Raw genomic sequence first — 12,767 nt, 5'->3', positions numbered from 1 at the left:
CTCAATCCTGGCGCGACAGCAGCCTGGAGGTCCCTGTGATCTTCCAGGGGTGCTGGGAGGTGCCTCATGGTGAGTGCTGAAACTCCAAGAGGAAGGGGAGAGTGAGGAATGAATCAGGGTTCATAGAAAGGCTGGGGGGCAGAGAGTGAAGTAGGAGGCCCTCACCAAGCCTTTGTGCATAATGGCCTTCTCCCCAGTGCCGCCAATTCTAGAGGATCTCCCTCCGATGAGGAAGGGAAGACAGCTTCAGAAGAACCCCAGGGCATCTCAGGGTCCAGGGTCCTAGGGCACCAACCAACACTCTTCCCCCAGGACCCAGTGTCCCCTTCCCAGCCCTGTCCCCGCTTCCTCAAATATCTGCTGTCTTCTAGAAATGAGGCTCATTATGGGCTGTTTCATTCTGGGTTTTCCTAGGAGGAGAAGTGGTACTGTGGGACATGAGAGGGTGGCAATCCTTAGAGAGGCCTGAATTTTTTTTAAGGCACCCTCTCATCTGGAGCACATGGGGGCATGCTTCTAAATTAGCATAGGAGAGAGCTTGCTACTTAAAGAGAAGTGCAGGAGAGAAATCTAAAAGAAAATCTCAAGTGAGGCAAAGAGTGTTTATGATAATTACGGAAAACAACCGTAATCAAAAGTGGAGGATGGATTGTCCCCATAAATCAGCACCAACGGCAACTCAGCTTACTCCAAGGAGCAGAAAAAGCCCTGAATTAAAGTGACGGATCTCAGGCAGCTGTCAGCCGGCTGGAGGGCTCTCTGGGAGCTTCGCTTAGTCAGTGCTGAGAGTCCAGGGGGCAGGGAGAAGCTGTGGCTGAGGCTCCAGAGACTGCATGTGTGTGTGCATGAGTGTGTGCCAATGTGTGTGCATGGCTATTGTGCAAATGTCTGTGTCCGGGTTGGTTGGCCTTTTTGTTCACATGTGTCTGAGAAAGAATGAGTGTGTATATGTGCAGGTGTGTGCACAAGGATATTTGTGTGTGTGTGTGTTTGCATGCATGCATGGGTGCTTGGGTATATGTTTCTGTTGCCAGTCTGCCTCTCACCTGTGTATTTGAGAGAACATGTGTGTTGTAAGCATGAGTGTGAGTGGGTGCAAATGTGTGCCCTTGAATTGCATGTATCCATGTGTGTGCATTCGAGTATGTGCAAGTGTGTGCACGTACACGTATTGGTTATCTGTGCAGATATGCGTGTCTGGAGTAACCTGTCTCTTTGTTTACCTGTGTGTGGGCCAGAACCTGTGTGTATGCGTGCATGCACAGTTGCAGATGCCATCCAGGATGCCATTTAGTCCAGGCCGTGGGCTGGGGGTAGGTGGTAAATTCCAAGCCCTTGGCTCATAGGAGACAGTAGAAACGTTCTGGAGTTGAGAGCCCCTGAGATGAAATGACACAGCCTCCCCGGGGTTGGCTCTGCCAATCAAAGAGAGAAAGGAAGGGAGGTCAGGGTTTCTGTGGCTGAAATGCTTCTTTCCTTGGCTGTGGTAGGAATCCCTGAGCCCAGACTCAGCTCCTTGACCCCCCTCCTTATGCAAACTCCTTCCCACATACGCACAAACCCAGTGTGGGGGGAACTCCCTCCACACCAGGCCAGACACATGTGTGGTCCCTTCCCCCGGACCCACAGGTGTCCTTCTGCCTTCACACTGGGGGAGGGGTGTGACCAGGCCCATCTGCAGGGCGAGCAAGCAGGGAGCACGGATCACGGGCAAAGGTCCTGGCATTTCGTGAGTGCTGCAGAGAAGGGCTTAGACAGACCTGGGCCCTGCCCTCTGGGCACTTCCAGGCCATGAGAAGCAGATGGAAGGGGACTTGTACTGCCTAACACCCTGACACCTGCCTGACACTTCTGCCCAGGCACACACCCTGGGGATGGGGGTACCTTAGCTTCCCCTTCCCCACACTGCAGGTTCAAAGGGCCCTGGACCACACTGGGTGATGCTGGCAGTGATGACCCTCAGTGGCAGTGACATATGGGGACCTCACTCAAGAGGGAGCTTCTGAGATCCAGGGAGTTGCTGAGCTCCAGGGCAACAGGGAAAGGGCTTTGCAGGTAGTGCCTTACAGTGTTGGCAGGCTGGAGGCTTATCACCATGACAGGCAGTTTGGCTTAATAAAAAGAGTGGACTGGCCAGGTGCGGTGGCTCACGCCTGTAATCCTGGCACTTTGGGAGGCCAAGGCAGGCGAATCACAAGGTCAGGAGTTCGAGACTAGCCTGGCCAAAATGGTGAAACCCCGTCTCTACTAAGAATACAAAAATTAGCCGGGCATGGTGGCGTGCGCCTGTAATCCCAGCTACTCAGGAGGCTGAAGCGGGAGAATCGCATGAACCCAGAAGGGAGAGGTTGCCGTGAGCCAAGATCACACCACTGCACTCCAGCCTGGGTGAAAGAGTGAGACGCCATTTCAAAAATAAAAAATAAAAATAAGGCCAGGCACAGTGGCTCACGCGTGTAATCCTAGGACTTTGGGAGGCCGAGGCAGGCAAATCACAAGGTCAGGAGATTGAGACCATCCTGGCTAACATGGTGAAACCCCATCTCTACTAAAAATACCAAAAAACAAAAACAAAAAAACAAAAAATTAGCTGGGTATGCTGGCATGTGCCTGTAGTCCCAGTTACTTAGGAGGCTGAGGCAGGAGAATTGCTTGAACCTGGGAGGCAGAGGTTGCAGTGAACTGAGATTGTACCACTGCACTCCAGCCTGAGTAACAGAATGACACTCCATCTCAAAAATAAATAAATAAAATAAAATAAATAAAAAGGGTGGACTTTGGAGTCAGACAGACCACATTCACATCCTTGCTCTGTCCTGGATTGCTATGTGACCCCAGGGAAGTGACTGGACCTCTCTGAGCTTCACCCCAGCTCAGGTTCTTCATTCATAAAATGTATTACTAATATCAACCTCCTAGGCTCATTGGAAGGATTTATTGAGCTCATATGTGCCAAAGCGCCTAGCCAGCTCCCACACAGTGCACCCTGCGTCAGTGGGAGCGACTGCTGCAGTTAATAATCTATATTATCACTTTAAGGAAGTAGAGAAACAGCCACAGAGCAGAATAGCCTTCAGCAAATGCTGTCCCAGCAAAATGCAGCAGGCTGGCGCCTTCCCCGGTGCCATCCTGCCAGCCAGGCCCTGCCCCCTCCACTACCTCAGTGGGATTCCTGCCCTGTTCCGGCAGCCCCCTCAAGGCCCCAGAGCTCCAGGTGCCCCCAGACACAGTTAAGACCGTGGATGTCACTGAATTCCACCAGGGCCATGCTGTGCTGCCAAGCTGTGCACATGTGGGTAAGGCTCCTGGCACAGGAATGGGACACCTTGGAGTGGCTGAAGGGGGAGCAGAGGGAGAGACACAGGTTAACCTCCCGCTGTCCACCAGCTGCAGCTCCCTGAAACCAGTGTTGGGAAGCTGCCCCTGCTACTGCACACGGCTTTGCAGGTGTGAAGCTGTTTCCTCCATAATGTTGTAAAGTGGGAACCACAGTCCACAGCCCTTTGGGCCCTAAAGCCAGGAAGTTATAGAAGCCCTAGAAAGTCCTTCTGGCCCTTGAGAGGAACGCAGTTCCTGACAAGCTGAGGAAGGTTTCACACAGCCAGGACGGGAAGGAGAGAAGCACATGTCCCCCATGCATGCCCTTGCTTGCTGGACACGCTGCCCTCATCCCAGAGGGGCCGCCCTCTCCAGCTGTAGAAGCTGAAGACTCCTCTGTCCCAGCCCCACTTCCCTGGGATTCTGGGCCTAGGGAAACACAGCGCTTGGCAAAACCATTCTCACTCACAACAGTGCTCGTCCTGAGGGTCACTGTGCTGGGAAGGGCACAGTGGTTCCCGTCCCAGTCTGCAGAGTACAAGTCCCCATCTCCCTGTTGCAGATGAGGAAACCGAGGCTCAGCCGGGTGACACACCTTGTCTACATCACACAGTTGGGAAAAACCTGGATTTGAACCTATGACTGGTTGATTCCAAAACAGCCCCCCACTCAGCTGCTTGAGGACAAGAAGAGAAACATCAAAATTGGGTGTGTGGGAGGAGGGTGAGGGTGAGCTGCTGGGGTCAGAGTTCAGACAGAATCAGGGACAGCCCTGGGCTGTAATAATCCATGTCCAAATGGCTCTGCAAACGCACGCGGTCTCCCACCTAGGGTGAATGTCTAACACCAGAGGGTAGAGTGGGGTAGGCTTTACCAGTCACATCGTTTTCCTTGCTCTCGGCAGGGTGAGTAGATGCAAAGTACCTACACAGAGCTTCAGGGTTCTTCTGTGTGCTGGGCACGGCCCTTGTGCCTGAAATAACGGCATGTCGTGGGGATGGAGGTCCGAAAGCGTGGATTCTAGCCCCAACCAAGGCACTGACGAGCTTGGAACTTTGGGCACCTCCCTTCCGCTCTCTGGGCCTCAGTTTTCCTATCTGTAAAATGAGATCCATTTCAGTTCTGATGTTAATAAGGTTAAAGTGACCTTCAGGGTCATGACCCATGGGGCCCAACCTGGAGAGAATTGTCCCCCAAAGAAGCCCAGAGCTGCCCCATCCTGATGCAGAGCCTAAGGGGGCTTCCTCGGAGCTTCCAGAACAACCCATCCTGCTGTGCCATTGTGTAAATGTCTTTCTTCTGTGGGCTCCCAAGACAGATCTGAGAGGTTAGAAGGCAAATCGTTTGAGGAACAAAAGAGGGGCAAACTGGGGCTCAGAGAGGTTGCAGAATACCCCACAGTTCCCATTCTACAGCTGGCAGTTCCACCCTCTACCTTCTTCTGCCTGGCAGGGTGTAGCCACGGCCCCAGCTGTGAGCCCTGGGTTTAAATCCCGACTCACCTCCCACAAGTGACCTTAGGCAAGTTACTTCTCTGTGCCGTTGGTTTTCATTGTGTAAAAAAGGATGCCACTATGAGTACCTACTTACGTGAGTGGTTGAAAGGATTAACGAATCAACGCACACAAACCATTGCGACGGGTTCCCAGACTGGACGGCACTCAGGGAGAAATAGACTTTAAGTCAGCTAGGAAAGGTGTCCTGGAAGAAACAACCTTCTTGAATCTGTCTACCTAAGTAGATACACGCCTAGCCACCCTCTCTACCCCTGCTCTCCAGGGCTGGACTAGGCTGGGGCAAACCAGGTCCTGAGGGTGCCCAATTTAAGGAGGTGCTCATTCTCAAGTGCTCACCCCATACTTGCATGACCCCAAGAGTGGGTGCCTCCTTAAATCTTTCACCCTCAGCACTTTAGTCCCCTCTCCCTACCCCGGTCCTGAGGCCCTCCCAGGATTCTGTGCTTCAGGCCTGCTGCAGCTGCCTGTCTGCCTATCCGTCTGTCTCCTTACATACACGCAGATGGCACACAGTTCTGAGAGGGGGCGGGGTATGGTCAATTCTCCCAAAGGCCCCTCCCTCCTTGGCTGTTCGTGCCTCCTGGGGTGACAAGGACTTCTCCTGGGGCCCTAAGCAGCCAGTTCTCCGATCACAGAGCCAGATCATGGAGCCAGGCTGGCCGACCCCTGGCACCCAGCCCCCTTCCCAAAGAGGACTGTGAATTGGGTTCTAATGAGAAATTAATAAGGCAGCTGTGCTAACAACTAATGATAATGGCAAAGTCGTTAAAAAAGGATTCTTTACATGTTTTTAATTACAGCAATTAAGGGGAAGTCAATAAAACATCTTCCCGCCTCCCCAGCCCCTTCCTGTCCCCACCCGGAGTCTCTTCTTTGTATTTTTTAAGTCACCATAAATTTCCGGCATTCAGCATGTGGGATGAATGGTTGAGAGGGTTGGGAGAGCCTTCCAGAGGCGACAGAGGCCCTTGAGCCAGCGTTTCACCACATCCAGGTCCTGAGGGCATCTCCGTGCTCTTCTCACCTGGGTGAGACCTCCTGATCCCTTTCCCCAGCCCTCATCTGTGGGGCTCAGACTTGAAACCATCCACTCCAGCACCAAACCCACGCACGCACCCACCCACAGCAGGGCAGAGCGCCTGCCCCATCCTGGGAGGCTGGCCAGCTTCCTTCCTACCAGGCGGCTTGGCAGCCACCCTGCAAAAGACAATTGGAGGGGAACAAGCCTGCTGTCACGTGGGCTAGGGGTAATCCTAAAATGCCACCCGTATGCCTGTTTCTCTTCATTTTCAATCTGAAGTGTGGGTATTGAATGCAGGATGCTTAGGGGCCAGGTGACAGTTCCTGATAACATCATTATGTCTTTCTGGAGCACTCATGTTACCTGAGTATTCAAATCACCCAGGAGACAGTTATCATTGCTGCACACCCCCATATGCCAAGCACTGTTCCAGGCAGTGGGGACATAATGAGAGACAAACCCAAGACACACCTCTCTTCTCTCGAAGAAAGTAGCAAAAGAAACAAAAGTTACAAGGTGAATATATAATATATAGGTTATAGATAAGGTCCATGACAAAAACTAAAGTGTTCTAAGGAGAGATGAAGATGGGCGAGAGGTTTGGAGGATGGGACATGGGTCTTATTTGATATGATGGTGGAGGATGGCCATTGGGAGAGGGTGACATGGAATAGAGTCTCAAAGGAAGGTTGTGGGGGGTGAACCATGCAGACAGAGGAGGAGATCATTCCAGGTCAGAACAGCAGGTGCAAAGGCCCTGAGGCAGATGTGGATGTCTGAGGCCAGGTAGTTGAAGTGGAGTGGGGAAGCAGAAAGTGGAAGACAGTAAGGCTGGAAGGTGACACCTTGGGGACAGATCCCAGCATTCTGAGCTGTGGTCAGTGCTTTGGATGTGTATTAGTCTGTTCTCAAGCTGCTAATAAAGACATGCCCAAGACTAGGTAATTTATAAGGAAAGAGGTTTAATTGACTCACAGTTCCATATGTCTAGAGAGGCCTCGCCATCATGGTGAATGAGGAGCAACGTCACGTCTTACATAGCGGCAGGCAAGAGGGCTTGTGCAGGGGAATTTCCACTCATCATCAGATCTTGTGAGAACTCACTATCACGAGAATGGTATGGGGGAACCACTCCCATGGTCCAATTATCTCTGCCTGGTCCTACCCTTGACACATGGGGATTATTACAATTCAAGGTGAGATTTGGGTGGGGACACAAATCCAAACCATATCACGATGCTACTCAGAATGAGAGAGAAGTCATGGGTGACTGGGAGCAGAGGCATGAAGTGATCTGAAGTGAGCAGCTTTGTTTCCATGATAAACAACACATGAAACCACAACAAAGTACCATTCCGTGCCCACCAGGTTGGCAGAAACCAGAGTCTAACAACACCAAGTGTTGGTGGAAACTCACATGGCTGCTGGTGTCAAGTTGGTAAATTGATACCAATTGGAGTTTATGCAAACGTTGTTAGTAAAATGAATGTGTGTATAACGCCACAACCCACAATTCCATTTCTAGGCGCAGAGCTTAGAGATTCTCTTAGCCTTTGTGAGACTGCTTTTGGCAGGACAAGCAAAGCACCAAAAGCAAACCAAGTGTGATCCATGGAATTCCATCCAGCCATGAAAATGACTCAATGAAGGGCAAGGACCAGGATGGAGCCCCTCCAGAAAAAACGTTGCACAAAAATGCAAATCACAGAAGACTATATACAGAATAATCCCAGGTGTAAAATGTTTAAAAACAGACTACACTGACCACAAATTGTTTAAGGTTGCTCTAGGAAAGGAAACGTGAAAGGAAAGCAAAGCCGCATGGCCTCAATATTCAGGAGAAAAATCACCTGGTGCGGGGGAGTGGAGGAGATCCGGGGCAGGGGAAAGGTATTGTTAGTGTTCTAGGCCTTCAGCTGGGAGGCAGGTGTAGGAGTGTTTATTTTATTCTTCTTTAAACTATACATATAATTATATTTGCTCTTTTGTATGCATGACATATTTCATGATTTTAAAATGTTTTTAAAATAAACACATGAAAGCAGGAAATATATTCTGAAGTGGAATGCACACTTTACAAGGCCTTTTAAGATATGACAAAGACATCAGAATAACGTTTAGCACCTTCTACTGTGCCCCAGGCCTGCTGCACTTCTTTGCTCTTGGGGGAATTTCTTGAGAATGTTGGATCAGCCCTGCAGGGCATAACACGGCACATTAGCAAGCAGGTACCTCGGGGAGTCAGTGTGGCAAGCCCTTAACTGTTTTTGCCTTAGTGTGAATGAGTTTTCCCAGGGGATCCTGGGGCCTCAGCCTCCGTCATCACCATCATTGTCTCCACCCTCCCTTCTTGCCTCTAGCCTGCACTCCTGCACTGTCTGGCTGAACAGACCCCCTCTTAGCAGCCTCTTGCTGCTGTGGTTCAGTGCATACATGGCTGTGTGGGTGGGGCATACACACACACGTATGTATGTATGGATACATTCACCCATGGCCTGCTCAACAAGGAGCTCCCTGGGCAGATCCAAGAAGCACATTGGACAAACTACAATGGAAAGACTGTGGGGGCCTTGGGGCCTGAGAACCACAGTGAGGTGGGAAGATGTTGGAGTGGAGAAGTGGAGGAAAGGGGCAACTGCAGAACCTGGACCAAGGCCAGCTGTGCCCTGCCTGCTTCCATCCACCTCACCATACAAACTTATGTACATGCATACATACAACCATCCTTCCACCACACATACATACATGCAGGCCTGCAAACATGTACATACATTTGTCCCACAATATAGGCATATATATGTAAACATGCATACACACAACCACCCATCTCACCAAACATGCATGCATACAAACATATAAAACCATCCCACCACACATGCATCCATACATGTAAGCATGCATGCATATGTGTAAACATGCATATATATAAACCATCCCACCAAATGCATCCATATATGGACATCCCACCATAAATATATTCATACATGTAAACATACATGCATACAACCATCTATTCCACCATAAAACATATGTACATACATACATACATTCCACTGCATATGCACACCTGCACATAAACACACAACCATGCATCCCACCATACAAACATACATACATGTAAATGCACATACAACCATCTCTCCCACCATAGACACTTGTACATACATACAACCATCCCACTATACATGTACACATATATGTAAACATACACACAACCATACATCCCACCAAACATGCATGCATGCAATCATGTATAAACCATCCATCCCACCATACATGCACACATTCATGTAAATATGCACATAAGCAATCATCTATCACATCATACAAACATGCATGCATACACAGAAACATGCAACCATTATCCCACAGCATGTGCATGCATGCATGTAACCATCCCACCAATAATACATGCATACATATAAACATACAACCATCCATCCCATCATACAAACATGTACATACAAACATAGCTACATACAACCATCCATCCCACCATATAAACATACATGCATACATGCAAACACACCATCCATCCCACCATCCAAATATACAGACATACATGTAAGCATATATACATACAATAGCCATACTACTACACAAATGTACATACAACCATCCATTCCTCTGCCCTTCCTCCATTCATCCACCCATCCCTCCATCTATTCTTCCATTCTTTCCTCCATTCTCCCATTCACCCATACAGCGTTCTACCCCTCCATCCATCCATCCAAACATCCATCCATCCAAACATCCATCCATCCACTGAACAAATCCATGGCACTGCCCCACTGGCCTTCTTTTATTTCCTCTGTGAATCCCTTCTCTCCTACCTCTGAGCCATCACACACTTCCCCTCCCATTCCCATATACACCCCTAGGGAAGACCTACTCAGCTTAACAAAAGCCTCGCCTATCTCCCAGTCTAAAGTAGTTCCTTCTGCTATTCCTCTCATGAAGAACCTCATTCCATCCTTTTCAACAGTTGTCATAGACATCACCAAACGTTTGCTTGTGGGTTGATTCACTTATTACTTTCTCCCTGACCAGACTGGAAGCTCCAAGAGGGCAGGCATTAGGTCTTTCTTCAGTGCCTACCCCAGAGCCTACCTGGCCCACAGTAGGGGCTCCATAGGGAAGTGGTGAATGCTGGCATTGAGTGAATTTAGAAAGTACTGTGTGCAGGGCACAGGCCCACATGTCTTGTCGGGATTTGCTTCTGAATGTGACTGCCTCTCAAGGCCTAGCATGTATAGAAAGAGATAAAGAATGTGTATGCAGGATCGCAATGCAGGATGCAACTCAGGAAGGAGGCAGGGAGGGACAACATGGGGAGGGCCAGGGTGAACATGGACTGGGCCTGGCCCTCAGTGCTCACAGCTGCATAAGCCACTCGATCTCCATGAGCCTTCATTTCCTCACTGGCAAAATGGAGCTAATAAAACTAGAGAGGAGAAAGAAACACTATTACCATAAAATTGCTTTAAATTGTTCAAATATATCTTCTGAGTTCTGTGAAAAGTTTTTTAAGTAGATAAAATTATTTTAAGAACAGAAATCAATGTGATTCATTGATGTAATTTTTTTATAGACAGAGCCAAGTAATGGAAATTAATAAACAACTAAAAATGTATATTTATTTAAATTGAGCTTGTCATGTTATTGTAAGGATTAAATGAGATAATGCATGGGAAATCTACCTAGAAAGAAGTTCGGGGTAGGGTAAGTGCTCAACCGCTCTGTTTTTGAATTCTATTTGAATGGTTTTGGGTAAACCTCATTGAGGAGGTGATGTTTAAACTAAACTGTGAAAAATGTGTAGGCTTCCAATATTTCAACACTACAAATATTAGATACAATTTTTTAACATTTTTCTCTACTCTTCTAGTTTCTATGGCTATGTAACAAATTACCCCAAAACATAAAGGTATACTGCAATCATTTATCATGTTCACAGATCCTGTGACTCTAGAATCTGTACAGAGAATAGCAAGGGCAGCTTGACTGTATGCTGGGATGACTGAGGCCTCAGCTGGGGCTCGGTCTGGGGCTGAAGGCTGGGGCTGAAGTCCTCTCAGGGCACACCTGTTTGTTCACATGTCCAGCGTTGATGCTGGCTGTCATCTGGGGACCTCAGTTCCTCTCCATGTGGGCTGCTCCCACGTCTGCTTCAGCTAGATTGAGCTTCCTCACAACATGGTGGCTGGATTCCAAGGGCGAGTATGAAGAGTGAGAGCCAGGTGGCAGCTGTATCCTTTCAATGACCTAGTCTCAAAAGTCACATGGCATCACTTCCTGCACATTCTACTGGTCAAATAGTCACAGGCTCCCTAGATTCAAGGGGAAGGGACCTACGCCCCATCTGTCAGAGAGAGGAATGTCCATCACTTGTAAAAAGAGCATGTGAATAGTAGCAATATTGATGCAGCCATCCTTGGAGAGACACAGCCTGACATACACATATCATCTCATGAAATAGTACAACCTATGAGGAGGGAGCCCTTCTTAACTCCATTTTATAGAAGAGGAAATTAAGGCTTGATGAAGTCAAAAGTTTTGCCCTGGCTGGGCACAGTGGCTTATGCCTGTAATCCCAAAGCTTTGGGAGACTGAGGTGAGAGTTTTACGCCAGGAGTTCATGACCAGCCTGGGCAACATAGCGAGACTGTCTCTACAGAAAAAAAAAAAAAAAGAAAAACAAAGAAATTTACCCAGCATCATGGCTAATGAGTAACAGAACAACAGAACTAGGATTTGAAGTGAGGTATAAAAACTCCAAAGCCATTACCATTACACACACTGCCTACCAAGTGTAGAACAAGGAAGCCAACAGCAGATTTGATCTTTTGAAACACTTAATTGACTACATCCTTCCAGGATACTGTAGAATCATGGTGCCTTGGTGACTCTTGGCTTGCTCTGGTGGCATTCCAGGCAGTGGCCTAGCCAAAATACAGGCCGTGGGGTGGGAGGTGGCAGGACATGGTATGGGCATGAAGGCAAGAAAGGTTGTCTGGGGTCAGATTAGGGAAGAACCTTGAGTCAAAGCCAGGGAATTTAGACTTTCCCAGGGCAGTGAGGAGTTCCCAGAGGCTCCAAGAAAAACTAATCAAGAACAGTGTGTAAGATGGACAGGAGGGAATCTGGAGGTGGGAGGCATGCCCAGGGTCTGTGCAGCTGGAGTAAGGGCCAGCCCGTTGGCAAGGCTGGAGGAACCAGAGGCCCTTGGTAAATTACAGTAATGTCCCAGAGGAGGAGTCGAAAGGCTTGGTGGGGGCAGGAAAGGAAAGCACCACCAAAGTCTCCAGAGGTTTGAGCTTAGGTAATTGGGTTTGCAGGGCATGAGGGGAGTTTTTTTTGCTTTAATTTTTGTTTTCTCTGAGATGGAATTTCGCTCTTGTTGCACCAGGCTGGAGTGCAATGGCCAGATCTTGGCTCACTGCTCACTGCAACCTCCGCCTCCCGGGTTCAAGGGATTCTCCTACCTCAGCCTCCCGAGTAGCTGGGATTACAGGCATGTGCCACCACGCTCAGCTACTTTTTGTATTATTAGTAGAGACGGGGTTTCACCATGTTGGCCAGGGTTGTCTCGAACTCCTGACCTCATGATCTGCCTGCCTCAGCCTCCCAAAGTGCTGGGATTACAGGCGCGAGCCACCATGCCCAGCCGAGGGGAGATTTTAACAGAACTTAGGATACAAGGAGAGCTTGGCAAAGAGGTGACGGAGGGCTCTCCTTGGAGAAATGCCCAATAGACTGTTGGAAATTGGATCTCAGCGATCAGGGCAGAAGGCACAAGTGTCATTTGCAGGAAGACTATGGTCAAACCATTAGGCCAGGTGAGCTGCCAAGGGGCCAGCGTGGCTGGAAAGAGAATCAAGACTAGGGCTTTGGAAAATGAACTTGTAGGC

General features: G+C 49.0%; 1 protein-coding gene across 1 annotated transcript in view; it reads left to right on the top strand.

Moving 5' to 3' along the window:
* SDK2 (sidekick cell adhesion molecule 2) overlaps positions 1 to 12,767 on the top strand; it is a 311,805-nt gene that overhangs the window by 170,651 nt on the left and 128,387 nt on the right. The gene's annotated exons all lie outside the window — the stretch shown is intronic.

The sequence above is a fragment of the Theropithecus gelada genome, chromosome 16, assembly GCF_003255815.1.
Source record: "Theropithecus gelada isolate Dixy chromosome 16, Tgel_1.0, whole genome shotgun sequence".
NCBI lineage: Eukaryota > Metazoa > Chordata > Mammalia > Primates > Cercopithecidae > Theropithecus > Theropithecus gelada.
The sequence above is the reverse complement of the archived record's forward strand: the minus strand, read 5'-3'. Positions and strand labels throughout refer to the sequence as shown.